The following is a 16,389-nucleotide window of genomic DNA, read 5'->3' as shown; positions in this document are numbered from 1 at the left end:
TGTGGTTATAAAGCACAGCATCACATGACTGCATTGGTTAGAGACAGCAATCCCTTTTGCTGTCATGAAGTGAGGATTATAGATCATTAAGCAAGCACCTCCTTGCAACTTGCTTCCAGCTTTCAACAACCAAAGTTATGGGAAAAGCCAGCATGTAGTTGCATATCCCAGATGGCTTGCCTGCAAGCCAGCAGAGAGGTAAAGGCTTCTGCCAGGTGAGAGATAGGAAGCGAGGGAGTGTGTAGGTGGCCAGGGAGGTTTGGCACAAATGTGGCATTGCTTGAGTTGGTTGGCTGTTGGGTGAGGAAGAGTGTGCAAAGGTGGTTGGGGAGGATATGTGAATAGCCAGAGAGGGGATACAAGCAGCTGGAGGCATGGAAAGAGCACAGTGAAGCCCAGGATAATGAGGGAAAGTGTAGTGTGAATTCTGCAAGAGTGAACATGAATCTCAGGAAGGCTTCGGTGGAATGTAATACTATACATCCATAATACGATCACCCATGTCTGATAAAAGTCATTGTGACATACATGTTATATCATTGTAGAAATCATACATGGAATGTTATTTGTCCTCTTGGATCATCTAAAATACTTATCAATGTGTCTGCCTGATTTTGATTCAGAGAGATATATATATAAGACATTGTAGCATATAAATAGTTTACTTTAATATTTGAAGCCATTAAACATGGACTGTTGCAAAAACCATAGCTAAATAAATCATGACTTTGTGCATTATATCAACCCAATATGTGACCAAATTAGCATCCATTTAATTTTTTAAAAGGCCCTGTTACAGATGTTCAGTCTAATGTTTTGTCTTCTTGGACAAAAATATTAATAAAAATATCAGTCTTTATACAAAACATGTTTATATTCTGAAACCATGTGTTGTTCTGCTTTCATATAGTTTTTTCTTTGCTTTTACGTTGTTATTAATATTTAAAATGTTCTGTCTTTGATTGACTTTATGGTTCAAAAACATTTTTAAAAATGTATTATAAATCCACAACTTTTACTAAATGCATTATTATATTTTAATCGCAATTGAAAGAAAATACTTACCCATTATATATTTTAAGTTTCTTAAGTTTAAACCAGAGGTTCTATTCAGCATGTTCTGACAGGTTCTGGAGAACCGGAAGCAGAAATTTTGAGTAGTTCAGAAAACCGGCAAATACCACCTCTGGCTGGCCCCAGAGTGGGGTGAGAATGGAGGCTCTGCAATATCCTTCCCCCAGGAGTGGGGAGGGAATGGGATTTTGCAGTAACCTTCCCCTGGAGTGGGGTGGGAATGGAGATTTTGCAGTATCCTTCCCCTGCCACGCCCACCAAGCCATGCCCACCAAGCCACACCACGCCCACCAAGCCACGCCCACAGAACCTGTTGTAAAAAAAATTGAATTCCAGCACTGGTTTGAACATTTATTTTGTTATTTGTATGGACCAGAGTGCCAGTTACATTGTACAGTAGGTTCACTATGTTATCATTTTTGTGGCTAATCCATTATTCTAGGATGCAGAGTACTGGAATTCAATCTTGTAAAAGGACTCCATGACACTCAATCTATTACAATTTATTAAAGGATCTGCAAGGATTTGGTTTTTGTTTTTATTTTTTATCCCAGTGGCATAAAAAACAGATAAATACACACTGAAGTCATTCATGAAACACTTTATTTTTACTTGAACTTCTGTTCAATTCATAGAATTAAAACAGCATTTGTGTTGCATATTGATTGATTGATCTCTCAATTTTTCCATCACCATCAATGTACAAAAAATCACTAATGCATTTATAAAAGTATTATGTGCATAATATACAGTATATATATATATATACATATATACATACATACATATATCAAGTATTCATGAATTAATAAATAGTGATCACACAGTGTAAATGTTACATGAGACTATTAAATTATGCCTTTCAGCCTAGATGACAAGATTTTGATTCAGTAATGTTATAGATAAATTCAGTATTTATTACAAAAATATGATTCTTTTCATCTACAAGCTGCTTTTCTTTAAGCTATGATTTTGTTAACATTGAAATAGAAAAAAATTAAGTTTTAAATTTCCTGGTTGTTAAAATTATAATATTAAGTCTTGTAACATATTACAAAGAAACTATTATAACCTTAGTATAATTCATAAATGTTTTTCCTTGCCTTAATGATTTTTAAATGCAATAATTTCAGTACAAGAAAATAAAATCATATTATCTGCTTAAGTAAAAATAATGGATTGTCAATCCTAATCAATACTTAGTTTATTTAAGATGTTTATATAGTTTTATATTATATAGCTGATATATAAAAACAGTAAATTATGGGAATTAAATCCCTTTATTTCTAGAGATTAACTGGAAATGTAATCATGACTGGAAAGATAAACTAAATATGCCACAAAGGTAATGCAAAATGAATTGCATGTTAGAGATTATTAGAGAAAGGATTAAAAATAAAACAAACATAATGATTTCTATGAAGATGCAGCTGTGCTCTAACTCTGTATATTATTGCTATATAAACATACAGCATAGCTATTTCACATTCTGCATTGATTTGTAAAGTACTGCGTATGTTTCCAATAGCTGCATGGGTGAAAAGGATTTACGGCTGTTGGAAAGATAACTGAACAATATTTTAAAAATGAAGGCAATTCTCAAAGGAAAGAGGCTACAGAATCTGGGTGCCAGTTGTTTCCAAGGTTATTTCCCAAGGCAATCTCTGACCTTTGTACTGACTGCTGGCAAGGAGAGAGCTGAGACTTGGTAGCATATGAAGGGCAATGCATTTCCTGAAATCACGACTAGCTGTGCTTTCCCCCCAGTTTAAACAGGCAAAAGCATAACAATTACACATAGAAGAGCTTGAATTAAGTTTGTATAAAATGCATCAATAATGATTTTTTTTTTAAAAAAAACCACAAACTATCATAACTCCCCTGGAATCTTCATGTCTTTTTTTTTTTTAATGAACTTGAAGCTGTCTTCAAATTGTAGAACCTTCATTGAGGAGGCCTGGGCAAAATTAAGCCTCCCAAGCAGTGGTGGGTTTCAAAATTTTTTACTACTGGTTTTGTGGGTGTGGCTTGGTGGGCATGGCAGGGGAAGGATACTGTAAATCTCCATTCCCACCCCACTCCAGGGGAAGGTTACTGCAAAATCCCTACTTCCTCCCAATCATCTGGGACTTGGGAGGCAGAGAATAGATGGGGGTGGGGCCAGTCAGAATTTTTACTACCGGTTCTCCGAACTACTCGAAATTTCTGCTACCAGTTCAGCAGGTTAGAACCTGCTGAAACCCACCTCTGCTCCCAGGCATATTCTTGACCACTCCAAATTGTTTCCCAGTGTCGTCCTTCTGTTGTTCTTCCTCTGCTCTCTCCTTCATCTACATCACTCTGTCTCCTCCTCTTCCCCATCCTCGAGGAAGCACTATTTCCTTTTCCTTTCCATCCATTTAATTTAAAAAAATAAGAATTATGTCAGTGGTGAAATCCAATTTTTTTTTACTACCGGTTCTGTGGGCGTAGTTTGGTGGGCATGGTATGGCTTGGTGGACATGGCAGGGAAAGGATACTGCAAAATCTCCATTCCCACCCCATTCCAGGGGAAGGATACTGCAAAATCCCCATTCCCTGCCCACTCCTGGGGGAAGGATATTGCAAAATCTCCACTCCCACCCCACTCTGGGGCCAGCCAGAGGTGGTATTTGCCAGTTCTCCGGACTACTCAAAATTTCTGCTACCGGTTCTCCAGAACCTGTCAGAACCTGCTGGATTTCACCCCTGAATTATGTGCATAATAAAAGCTACAGTCCACCTTCTTTCTTTCTCCGAAGAACTTTAGAGGAGGAAAAGGAAGAGGCAGGTCAGAGCCTCTTTTCATATTTTTAAAAGGTGCAAATGCTCCTGGATATCTTCTGGTCTGCAAATTCTTCAAGAAGTACTCTCCGATCCAGTCTAGCAGTTCTACAATTTAACTCTGCATCTTAAAGCAACTATTAAATAATAAGGAAATAAGGATTGTACAACTGATTTCCTGTTCCCCTCAGTGGTTACTCCGAGTCCCCACATATTTTCACACTGACCTTTCATTACTAAATTTTGCCTGTAATCTCATGCAGTAGCTTGTCCTGTGTTCCCTCCCTTTTTTTTTTTTTTTTTTTTAGTGGAAACCGGAACATACTGAAGTAGGCAAAATACAGGAAGTTCCTGATGAGAGAAGAAACCCTGGGGGCAAAAACAAGAACTGCCTGTGTGGAGACGCAGAGCAGCCAGAGCAATTTTTTGGCATCATATTAGGAACATTTAGGCCTTGGCAAAGACGGTGTGTATGTATGCATATGTATGTGTTTGTGTGTGATTAAAAAGTACAGATTTATGACACAGCCAAATGAAAATGAAACATTGTAAGGATAGTTGGAAAAAACCTCAAGAATTATAAGAATTCTTCAGTGTGTAAAATTAGTTATAATCCTGCATAGCCTCCAGGAAGTCAAGGTGATATACATGACTTCCCTGTTCTCCACTTTATTATTGTTACAACAATCTTGAAAGTTATATTGGTAGATAATTCGGGTAAAGACCACCCAAAGAGTTTCATAGCAAGTTTATCTCCAGTTCTAATCTTTAAACATTACACTGGTATTATTTTGGGGGTCACAAGGTTCTATTTGTGTTCCCATTTCCATCGTCCTGATGCACTCATTCTCTATATTCATTTCTACTCCTTATGTCTGATATAAAGGAAGATGTCAAGGCTGACCTCAATAAGAGCCTTGGTAGTACTGTGGTCTAAGGCACCCTGTTATTAAGATGGTTATTAAGACCAGCTGCCTGCAATTACTGCAGGTTTGAATCTCGCCAAGGCTCAAGGTTGACTCAGCCTTCCATCCTTTCTAAGGTAGGTAAATTGAGGACCCAGTTGTGGGGGCAATAAACTGACTTTGTATAAATATACAAAAGGATGAAGGCTATTGCTGAGCACATTGTAAGCCACCCTGAGTCTCCGGAGAAGGGCGGCATATAAATCAAATTAAAAAAAAAAAAAGATGAATAGGTAGTTCAGCATGGGTTAAGAATGTATAAGCAATTGGAATGGTCTTATGTGAGTCACTATCATTTTAAATGTGGGAAAAGAGAGAGAGGGAGGGAGGGAAAGAGAAAGAGAGACAGAGAGAGAAAGAGAGGGAAAGAGAGAGGGAGGGAAAGAGAAATGATATTACAAATGTTTTTCTTTTTTATTGTTGCTAAACGTAACTTTTCAAAAGCAGAAAAAAAATGAAGGGGCAAAAAAGTGCATTTATCACATTTTTCTTAGACCAATTAGCTGAACTCTGCCTTGTTTATCATTATTTTAGGTAGTAAAACCTCAGTATTCAGGTTAAATTGCCATGTTGGCATTTTGTGATAAATAAGTGGGTTTTGGGTTGCAGTTTGGGCACTCGATCTCTAAAAGGTTTGCCATCACTGGTATAGGGTCTCCTGCATGAGCAGGCGATTGAATTAGAATACCTCTAAGGCCCCTTTCAGCTCTTATATTCTAATTATATGAGCAATGATGGTGATAATCCTGAGAAAATGTAACTGAATATAATATGGTTTACTTTCAAGTAAACACATGTAAACTAATACCTCAAATGTAAGAATAATCAATATTCTCAGGAAAGAAGTAGGATACCAATTCATACATACTATATACTACTGTGGTCTAATTGTATGTTTTGATGAGTTATATCAAAGTCATACATACTTCCCCTCTTTATAATTATCTTGATTACTAGAGTGTATTCTGAGAATAAGGGCTACTCAGCTGTAGGCTGAATTTGTTTTGTCCATCCTTCATGGCTTTTCGGACTTAAAAGTTTACAGCCGTTCAAAATGAAATTAATCTAATTTAAGATACCATAACTTTCAGCCATTGATGTAAGCAAGATTAGTAATACATCAGGATTGTTGTATAACTAATGCCTTGGTTACTTATTGTTGACATGGTTTGTTTATACAGTATGTGAGCCAAAATTGTCCTTGATCTTCCATTTTCCTTTCTTCACTGTGGTCCAAAATAATCAAGCCCTTAAAAAGGAATTTATGTTCCTTAAAGTGAAAATAGACAGACAAAGACTTCAACGGATAGTTAGAACTGCAAAAGAAACAATTGCTACCACCCTGCCTTCCATTGAGGACCTCTACACTGCACGAGCCAGAAAGAGGGCTGTGAAAATATCTATAGACCCCTCACATCCTGGACATAAACTGTTTCAACTTCTTCCCTCAAAATGACACTATAGGGCATTGCACACCAAAACAACTAGACACAAGGACAGTTTCTTTCCCCCATGACATCACTCTGCTAAACAGCTAATTCCCACAACACTGTCAAACTACCAAAAGGGCTGTATTAGTATTATTCTTCTCATCTTTCCTATTATCTATTTCCTTATCTTCTTATGACTATAACTTTGTTGCTTCTATCTTATGATTTATATAGGATAGGAAATAAAAGCAAGGGATGGTTTTGCAAAGAAAGCTGTGATTTTTTAAAAAAATGATAAATGACTTTACCAGGATTCTCTGTTTCTAATGCTTTCTAATTCTTCAGTGCTGATCAAACTCTTTCTAAAAGCAGGAATATATATATAATATATAATTTTCAGTTATAGTTAATGCAATACAGAAAATTGTTTTCCCATTTGTGCTGTGGATTCATCCCTTTGAGTTCAACTGTAGATTCAGCAAATCAGTCTGAAATGAAGCATGCTGTTTTCTAAATTATGGTTTACATTAATTGAAATACTGCTTGTGCCAGTGCACTATTAAAATTAATTTAAACCCTGCATTTAGAAAACAGCATGCATATCCCACATGTTGGCATTTGTCATTCATTGAAGATGCCCATGGATTGTGCATAGTCTTATTTATTGTCATTTATATCCACTTTTGTTTTTATTTTATTCTTGGGAATTCTCAAATTATCAACTGTATGAACTGTTGTACTGAAAAATCTATGGCAGCATTCAAAACAAACTGGTAAACTTTAGAAATTGGGGCTTCCATCTTTGTTCAGATACTGCTGGAAAATTTCAGGTGAAACGGCACTGATTATCCAGAGATAAAACTCCTGGCCTTCTTTGTTCTCAAATCATTTTCTACCTATTTCAAAAAACTGGCAAGTGGTTTTATATTTCTTTTTCTTGCTTTAAATTGCAGATTACAGATAGTCCTCAATTTACATCCATTCATTTAGCGACTGTTTAGGGTTACAATGGCATTGTAAAGCAGGGGTCTCCAACCTTGGCGACTTTAAGCCAGCTGAGGAATTCTGGGAGTTGAAGTCCACAAGTTTTAAAGTTGTCAAGGTTGGAGACCCCTGCTGTAAAGAGTGACTTATGACCATTCCTCACACTTACAATCATCACAGTGCCCCGCAGTCATGTGATCACAATTCAGATGCTTGGCAAATGGCATATCTTTACAATGACTGCAGCATTCCAGGATCACGTGATCGTCATTTGCAGCCTTGCCAGCTGGCTTCCGACAAACAAAATGGATGCAGGAAGCCAGCTTTGCTTAACAACTACAGCAAAAAAATAAAAATAAAAATTGGACATGGTCACATGATGACTCACTTAATGATCACATCACTTGGCAACAAAAAATTCCAGTACCAATTATGATTATATTCAAGGACTACCTGTACAAAGTAGAGAACTTTCATTAAATGTTCATAGAAGTGGTAAAGTAAACTTAACCAGGTAGATTCTACTGAGGCTAGACATGACATAGACATTTTATTTTACCCTTGGAATAGGCTGTATGCTTCCTTCATAATATTTTCAGTAGCTGAGACTGTAGAAAAGGATGGAACTAGGATTAAGTAGCCACTTGTGCTGTTTAGAAAACATCTAAGATTTTTTTCTTACATTAAGCTTCTCTTTATATATATATACACACACATACATATATATGTGTCTAATTTTGAAGAAACTCTTGGCAAGTTACATCACTGTCCTTCAGGAGGTTACCACCACTTTTGGGCACTATTTCTGTAGGGTCAGTAGTTGCATGTGTTCTGAATGGCAAGAGTTTGTCTTAAGTCAATATCTTACTCAATAATATTACAATATGAGCTAAATGCCAAGACATATGAGACTGGCTATTGTCAATTTGAGATAGTGAAATTGTATTTATTTGTTCAATTTATACAGCACTTTTCTTCAAGAAGATTAAGGTGGTATATATAAACCATCATCCTTATCAGGTACGAGCAAATTATTTTCTTGAAATGAGCCAGTATTTATATACATTATTACAAAAATAAATACATTATTTTTCAGTTAGCTTCAGGATTGTAAACCATTTAAGATCATGCAGCTCAGCAATTACCCATTTCTTTTTTTTTTTCTGGTGCAGGAAAAAAAAATCAAATGCCCAACAGATTTACTATCTTTATCCAGCTTAGTCTCATTTTAAAAATATTATTATATACAGAAATCTTACCAACTGAAGAATATTTTAGAAACTTCCAGAGAAGCATAAACAACATTTTAGAAGATAAGTTTTTATATTCATCAATCAGAAATAAATTTTAGTACAAACTTGAGGCCTAAATTTGCTCTTAGGAATAGTGTACAATTATTTTCTATTCTCCACTTATAAAAATAAAAAATAATACAACACTTCAAATACTAAATCACAGGTTTTTGAATTTCAAAATTGTGCAGTTAGAATTGAACTGTGGATGACATAACAGCATATTTTATTTATTTATTTATTTTATTTTATTTCGAATTTATATACCGCACCTTCTCCCGAAGGACTCAGGGCAGTGTACAGCTAGATAAAAAACATACAATACAAACATTAAAAACAATTAAAAAGATATATATTAATTTGGCCCCAATTTAAAATAACAAACCAATTAAAAATATTTAAAAAATATATTGAGCCAGCCCGGCTGCTGAAAAAAGAAAGTTTTAAGGGCATGGCGGAAGGCACCGAGGTCTTGGATTCTCCTTATCTCTGGGGGCAGCTGATTCCAGAGGGTAGGTGCCCCCACAGAGAAGGCCCTCCCCCTGGGGGTCACCAGCCTACATGGTGGTTAAATATCTATTTAACAGCTTCAGTGGACAAAAATAAACCAGTGGAATGGCTTGCCTTCAGAAGCTGTAGCTGCTCCATCACTGGATGCTTTTAAAAAGAGACTCAACTGTCATTTATTTGAAATGGTAGAAGGTCTCCTGCTTGAGTAGGGGTTTGGACTAGAAGACCTCCAAGGTCCTTTCCAATTCTGTTAATCTGTTATTCTAAAATTGAATCAATGTTTTGCAATGTCTTGCTCTTCCAGTTCTTGTAGTTTCCAGTTACCAATAGGCAATTCCAGGAACTATAGTAATGTTTAGTAAACATCCAGGTAAGAAAGACTAGCCATAAAGAATTGCTCTGCAAGATCTGTTCAAATGATTGTATGGAAGTTAGAGTAGATTTGGCACTTCTCAGAATCTGTCTTCCTCTCAAAAATTATATTTATGCAAGCAATTTTTTTTAAAAAAATGTGTTCTCCACAATCCAATACTTAAACAGTAATAAATGTGGAATATTAAGAGAAGACATCCAGTTATCTTAATACTGCTCATAATTGTTTAGTGATATTTTTTTAAAAAAATCTTGACAGCCTTTCCAAGATTGCATCAACAGATTTCCCTGGAAGGGATGTCTACAAGCCATGCAAATTAAGGTATCTGAGTTTCAAACTGGCATTGACAGTTCCTGCTATGGAACTGCCTTGTTTTTTGTTTTTTTTTTAGTAAGAAGAAGCAATGAGTTTTGAATTACAAGAAAGTAGATTTCAGCTAGACTTCAGGACAATTTCTTAATGGCAAAAACAATTCAGCAATTTTATTCATCTGTTGAGTTGCTTAATTGGAAGATAGTAAACTTTGCTGATACTCCAGAGGAAATATAGTCAAGATAGTTGTCCCACATTTTCTCTTTAGCTGAGCAGATACTTCTCCACTGGTCTAACTCCTCCTTTGCTTCTGGAAGTTTTCTATCCTTTCCTGAAATGAAAACATTGTTTGCTTTGTCACCAGTTCCCATTCCATTACAGCTATTATGAGGGGCAACTTTGCTGTGATAAATACATATGTTTCTTTTTCCAGAATATGAAAAGCAAACTCAGCAAGAGAAGAATGAAAAGGTTAGTGCTGATTTTTAGCACTGACTGATTGACCAGCTAAAAAAGGAAGATGAAGATATATATGAAGCCTTCTATAGAGCAATGGAAAAATATTCGTCTGATTTGGGAGATGAAGCTTTATGAAAGGAACATTTTTGCTAAGAACGTAGAATAATTATTTCTAGAGATGGGAAAAAAGATTCTTGGAGGGCAAAAATGCAGTTATATTCAATTGCTATGTGTGAATACCTCTCTGGGTGTACTTTTCTTTTATTAAGAGAAAAAGAGAATAATTTGGAAAAGAGAATAATCTGAAAAAGAGTATAATTTTTTTAAAAAAAGAATAATCTGAAATACTGCTTCATCGTAACAGGAAGTTGAAAACCACTTTATCAGTGAAAAACTATTTTTACAGCTTAATTAGCTCATAATATTCATAGATCTCCATATAATATTAGAAATCATGCAACACTGGGGACAGGGTTCAGGAACGCCATGCGAAAAAAGTCAGCAGAAGTTGTCTTTAGACATCCTGCCAGCCATTTCTCTGCAAGCCTTGGATGTTGCAAATCCCACTTGTTTCTTTTAAACGGGAAAGTAGAGATTAAATACTTACTTGTTGGTTAAGCAACCCTTTGCTTCACCACGCAAATGATTTAAGAATATTGTATTTGTATTCCTTACGACACCGTACTAAAACTTAATAATAATTCTTATATTATGAGGTACAGACTGAAACATCTATGGTTTTCTAAGGGTCAGTTTTTCAATTTCTCTCTAACAGAACTGCAACATTTCAACAAATTTCAACAACCAGTAAGCAAACCATCCCACTATGAAAAGACTGGGGGGGCGGGGGGGGCTTGGGGGAGGCAGTTACAAACATTCTACAGATCTGTCTCATCTTCGCTGACACGTTTGGTTTGGATTTGAAAAGAGTTTGAGTTGAACTGCCAAGTGCTTTCTACAAACAGTCATTTTTGGTGATTGTTCGCTTCACCAGTGCTATATTTGGACTGGAAAGTAAAGCTGGATGAAGAGAAAGAGTCACTGCAGTACAAGAGGAAGGTCTCAAGCAGATGACATTATACATAAGGAAGAAATAACTTTAAAAGCTCTGGGTAAATATCCACATTATCCAACTAACACTTTTTCCCATGACATCATATTCAAAGTAGTCTGTATATTATAGACCATACACTGAAGAAAAAGAAATCTTCTACAGGGCAGGAACCTAGTGCCTGAATACACCCAAATGGATGATTGACAAAGTATGGATGTTGATGCAAACCATTACAAATCTCCAACTATACAAGAGAAGGAGTTATATGTGGGATCTCAGCAAATTGCTTTGAATTAAAGAGGTAAGAATGAATATCTATATATTTGGAACAGTAAGTAGAATAAAACAGTATGAATAAATGAGGAAGAAGGATATTAGAATGCGTATTTTATCTGGCAAGTAATATGTTTGTAAACTAATGTGCTTTGTTCAGGGAAGTAAAATATGAATCCATGGGAGACTGGACTAATGTTCAGAAAGTCAATAAATCATTTTAACCAATTTAAATTGGTTCACAGAAAAAGGGGTTTCTTTTTCTTTTTTTTCTTTTTAGAAAGGAGAAAATCAGATTTGTCAAATGGGACTAAGTGGAGCTTTTAAAGTATGTTAGCAGCATATTGTTATATGCTGATCTGAATTGTAATAATGGCACGGTTTCTCTTAAATAGGAGCAGAACAAGTAGAATTACAAGAATAGTCTACATACAACTGCCTGTTGATTTAATATGGTATACAAAGATGAGTAGAAATAAATATTTACATTGATCTTTGTATTTGGGTCACTGCTATTAATTATGTATTTAGGGCACAATCTGTTCCTTTGCAGAAATGATCATTAGTACTGTACTTCAATTTAGAGTCTTAACACATGAACATTCAGAAATGATACCTTTTAAATTTTCATGTTGATAATGTAATAATAATCCAACCCTCTGCAAGTTTACTTAAAATGGGTCCTCCAACCCTGGAGATTTTTTAAGAAGACATTGGGCAAACTATTTGTTTGAAATATATAGAATATCCTGCAGAGGATTGGACCTCCAAGACCTTCCATCTCTGTTATTCTTTATTCTGTTAAAAAAGTTTTAGTACATTTACTGAATGTAATAAGGCCTTTAAGTAAATATGGACATTTTAAATATTTTCAAATATTACAGAATCCAGATGATAGGAAAAGTAGCAGTCAGGCTTTTAGTCCTATATCCCTTTCCAACTTCATTTCTTCCTGTTCACTATTCCACTGCAGCTTGCATGGAACTTTATAAATTTACTTTGTATTAGTGAAGAGAGAGATAAGGGGATCTGAACTGAATTACATCAACTTTGAAGGAAGATATGATAAATAGGGGTCACTAAGCTTACATTGAGGCTTTATCATATTATCTGGATTAGGCTGGCTTTGTGGGTCTTCTGTCTCTCTATAAGTTCAATACTGCATTGCTCACAAATAGTGATCTTTCTCATTTTTATTAAAGTTGCAAAATGCAATGAATAATTGACAATAGAAGGATACTGAAAGAAAAGGGAAATGTAAACTACTTGAATTTTGTATGAAAGCACTAAATTTATATCTGTAGAGAAGCAAAGTTCATTTGTGCCTTCATATTCTTACAATTCTCAAAGCACAGATTTAATGTTTTCGTTTCTTGCAGAATCTGCAGTTACATAGAGGCTGACATTCTTATTTCTCTTAAAATAGTTACCTCTCAACAGGCTTGGGAATAAAATCTTCCTTAGCACGCAAGGAAGCCCAAGGAACATAGCCTATTAAAATTGCAGGTCTCAGGTGGAGTTTTAAATATAGTTCTAACATATTAGGAAAATACCACATCAAACTTCCTCTGTGCCAGCTTGGTCATTTAGCTTATTAGCAAAACCTGATAGTTAAAAAGAGACTTATAGCAGTAATTCCATAACACAGTCTAATATAAATATTGCTAAATATTAACTCGCAGCATTTGTCTAAGTTGAAGCCCAGGATGGTCATTATTAAAATAATACCTGACAGAGCTAGAAGTTTCCAAGATAAAAAGCACACTCTGGTGAGTCATCTTCAATTTTTTATTACAGATTTCCTATTGCTTTTCTTGTTAGTTGTTCAGCAGTTCTTGAATGCATATAAAGTTAACTTCTGGATCTTTGTTCTAAAGGGATTGATGAATGTCACACAAAAGTTATTGATCATGATTCCCATTATAAATATTGTTTTTCTTCATGAAAGATTAAATTTTAGACAACACTTTAGAAAAGTATTTCCTATAAATGCTATAATTTTCACATAAGTAGACATTTGAGCAATTTCTGTGGCAATTATTAGAGCTCAGACTGGAAAAGAATGGATGAAGCAGTAGCATTGTTAAGAAAGTAGCATAAGTAATTATGAGCAACATTTTGAAAGAATTTCCTCTTGCATTACATCTGTGATATTTTATAATGATGCAATATTTTTCAAACATTGGATTCACTCTTAATTTAAAATCTGGTAGTAGGCATAGATGATAATAGTGTAGTAAAATGTTTAACTGCACTATTTGGTAACCTATGTTACCAAATAGTAACCTTTTGGACGCACTGGAGTATAAGACGCACCGTAGTTTTTGGGGAGAAAAATAAGAAAAAAACTGATTGGCAGGTGGATCGGCCTCCCGGAATACCCCCAATCAGTTGTTCCCAGAGGTGAATTTTAACCCAGCTTCTCAAACGGAGGTTTCAGAGACTGAAAAAAGCATCAGAAATGAAGCTTCAGAAAAGAAGCCTGCAAACAGAGCTTCAGAGGCTTTTTTTCTGAAGCTGTTTTGGAGGCTTTCAGAGGCAGGAAAAAAAGCAAGGCACAGAGCTCACAACCAAGGAATGTAAGCTCTGTGCCTTGCTTTTTTTCCTGCCTCTGAAAGCCTCCAAAACAGCTTCAGAAAAAAAGCCTCTTTTCTGAAGCTTCATTTCTGATGCTTTTTTCAGTCTCTGAAACCTCCGTTTGAGAAGCTGGGCGGGGCTACATTCGGAGTATAAAACGCACCCAGATTTTCACCCTCTTTTTTTGGGGAAAAAGGTGCATCTTATACTCTGAAAAATACGGTACATTTGATTTAATTTTATATTTATTTGCAATTAAATCATTATATGCAGTTCATACAATTGTTAATTATGTGGCATAAAGTTGTTGTCAACTCTGCGTATTTAATTATTTTTCCCTTTCAATCATATGAGAAATTCAATCATATGCAGACAAGAATGAGTCTTTGTAGTGGCCCCAGAAATTAAGCAAAGCTTTCAAGGGCCTCGTGCAGCTCTAGAACGCAGGTACTGGCCTCATGCTTGGCATATAGGATTAAGATTGGAGGGAATGCAGGTTTAAACCCATACAGAATCTTGTATATGTGCACACAGATACAACTTGAAGTTCTTAGTTTATTCAGCCAAGTGATTTTTTGTTGTTGTTGTTCTATAAGACAATTGGAAATTTACCCAGCAGAATAGATCTTTCAAATAGGTGGAGCATACAGAAAAGATCACTTTTATTCTACATAAAGATGTCAGGATAGAACAAGAATTAGCATAAGCCATGATTTATATTTTATATAGAAACCTATAAAATATGATATAACCTATATCATATTTTATAAACCTATAAAATATGAAACCTATAAAACAGTATAAATCATAAAATATGATTTATACTGTTCAGACCTCCATGGTCTGAAAATAAATAGAAATCTGTTGTTTTTTTCCATTACTGTTCAATCAGACTGAAATTTCATTATGAGAACAAAAAATAGCTCAGATCTGTTTGTTTCCATTAAAAAAATGAATAAGCCTTCACAAACCCTTGAAATATTTAATTTCATTCAATGTATTTTTGGAGTAGGTTGGAATTTCGTATAAGCCAGTTCCAAATTTTTAATATTTGTAATACTCCTAGACTTGTAGAAATAGGCTCACTCTAAATTATAGTGGATAGCAATACGGGCAGCATATAAATTTAATAATAAATAAAAATAAGTAAAAAATGAGAATTATATGAAAACAAATCTTGTGGAATATTTCAGCCTGTAAAAAAAATCCTGTCATTCTTATCAGAATGGAATGTCTCAAATAAATATTTGTATGACAATAGCAATGTAGAAATTAAACTTTTAAAACAAGGAATGTTGATTTACCAAATGTCCTCCCCCCTCCCCACACAGACACATTCTCGTACCCCAGTAATGGTTTTCTAATTAAAAAAGAAAGCATTGTAGTTCATGTATCAGTATTGTACAGAAAATGTTGGAGTTGCATGCATAGCTTCTATCTAAGCAAACTTCTGACTGAGCTGTTCTTCATATTAACATACATTAGAAATATAAGTTTCATTCCCATGTTTAAGGGTGAGCTAGTAAATGCAGTATTTAGTAGACTAGATTAGCATAATGTTCCTTTAAAATTTATCCTTTATCATATCTGATAAAGTGTGTCCAAACTTTATTCTTGAAGGCCTTTGCATAGCTTCATCTAGTATACCAGTTTCATTCTTTCCTGGCTTGGGAAACTCTTTGGACAGTCATTCATGCCCTTGGTAGATATCATAGCTTGACTATTGCAATGCACAGGACCCAGAGTTGTCATTGAAAACCACTCAGTCGTTTAAGCTGACCCAGAATGCAGTGGTGTGGGCAGTGATGAGCATTCCTTAGTATGCCCATGTGACACTTGAAGTCCGTAACCTGTGTTGATTACCAGTATGCTTCTGGATGTGGTTCAAGATACTGGTTGTGATCTAAAAATTGCTACAGAGCATAGGGCTGGTTATCTAAGGCAGGGGTCTCCAACCTGTGGCCCATCTGCGGCCTATTTGCAACCGGGCGACGTGAGTGGCTGGCTGGTGCACGCACATGCGTGCACACACACAGCCCCTCTCGCACGAGCATTGCAGGTGCTTGCAGCCCCACTCGCAGAAGCAACTGCCTCTCCCTCAAAACCATCCCCTCTTTCCCCCTGCTTTCTGCTCTGGGCCGCCATCTTGGAAATGTTGAAGACCTCTGATCTAAGGAACCATCCATCTCCCAAGGTGTCTGCCTGAATTCCAAGGAATAAAAAAATATTGATACAATTAATAACTTTGTTTAGTGCTGCAGTCTACTTTGTGCCTCATGTTTAC

The 16,389-nt window shown here is 35.6% G+C and overlaps 1 long non-coding RNA gene across 1 annotated transcript; it reads left to right on the top strand.

The window, feature by feature from the left end:
- The first annotated feature begins 4,274 nt into the window (after positions 1-4,274).
- On the top strand, positions 4,275-11,023 carry LOC139320135 (uncharacterized). Its single transcript, XR_011600681.1, has 4 exons — positions 4,275-4,342; positions 8,223-8,275; positions 10,176-10,213; positions 10,977-11,023. It is a non-coding gene; the product is annotated as an uncharacterized lncRNA (long non-coding RNA).
- Positions 11,024-16,389: the final 5,366 nt, after the last annotated feature.

This window comes from Pituophis catenifer, unplaced genomic scaffold, assembly GCF_029215685.1.
Source record: "Pituophis catenifer annectens isolate HBS135680 unplaced genomic scaffold, rPitCat1.0.hap2 SCAF_8, whole genome shotgun sequence".
NCBI classification, from domain to species: Eukaryota; Metazoa; Chordata; class Lepidosauria; order Squamata; family Colubridae; genus Pituophis; species Pituophis catenifer.
The sequence above is the reverse complement of the archived record's forward strand: the minus strand, read 5'-3'. Positions and strand labels throughout refer to the sequence as shown.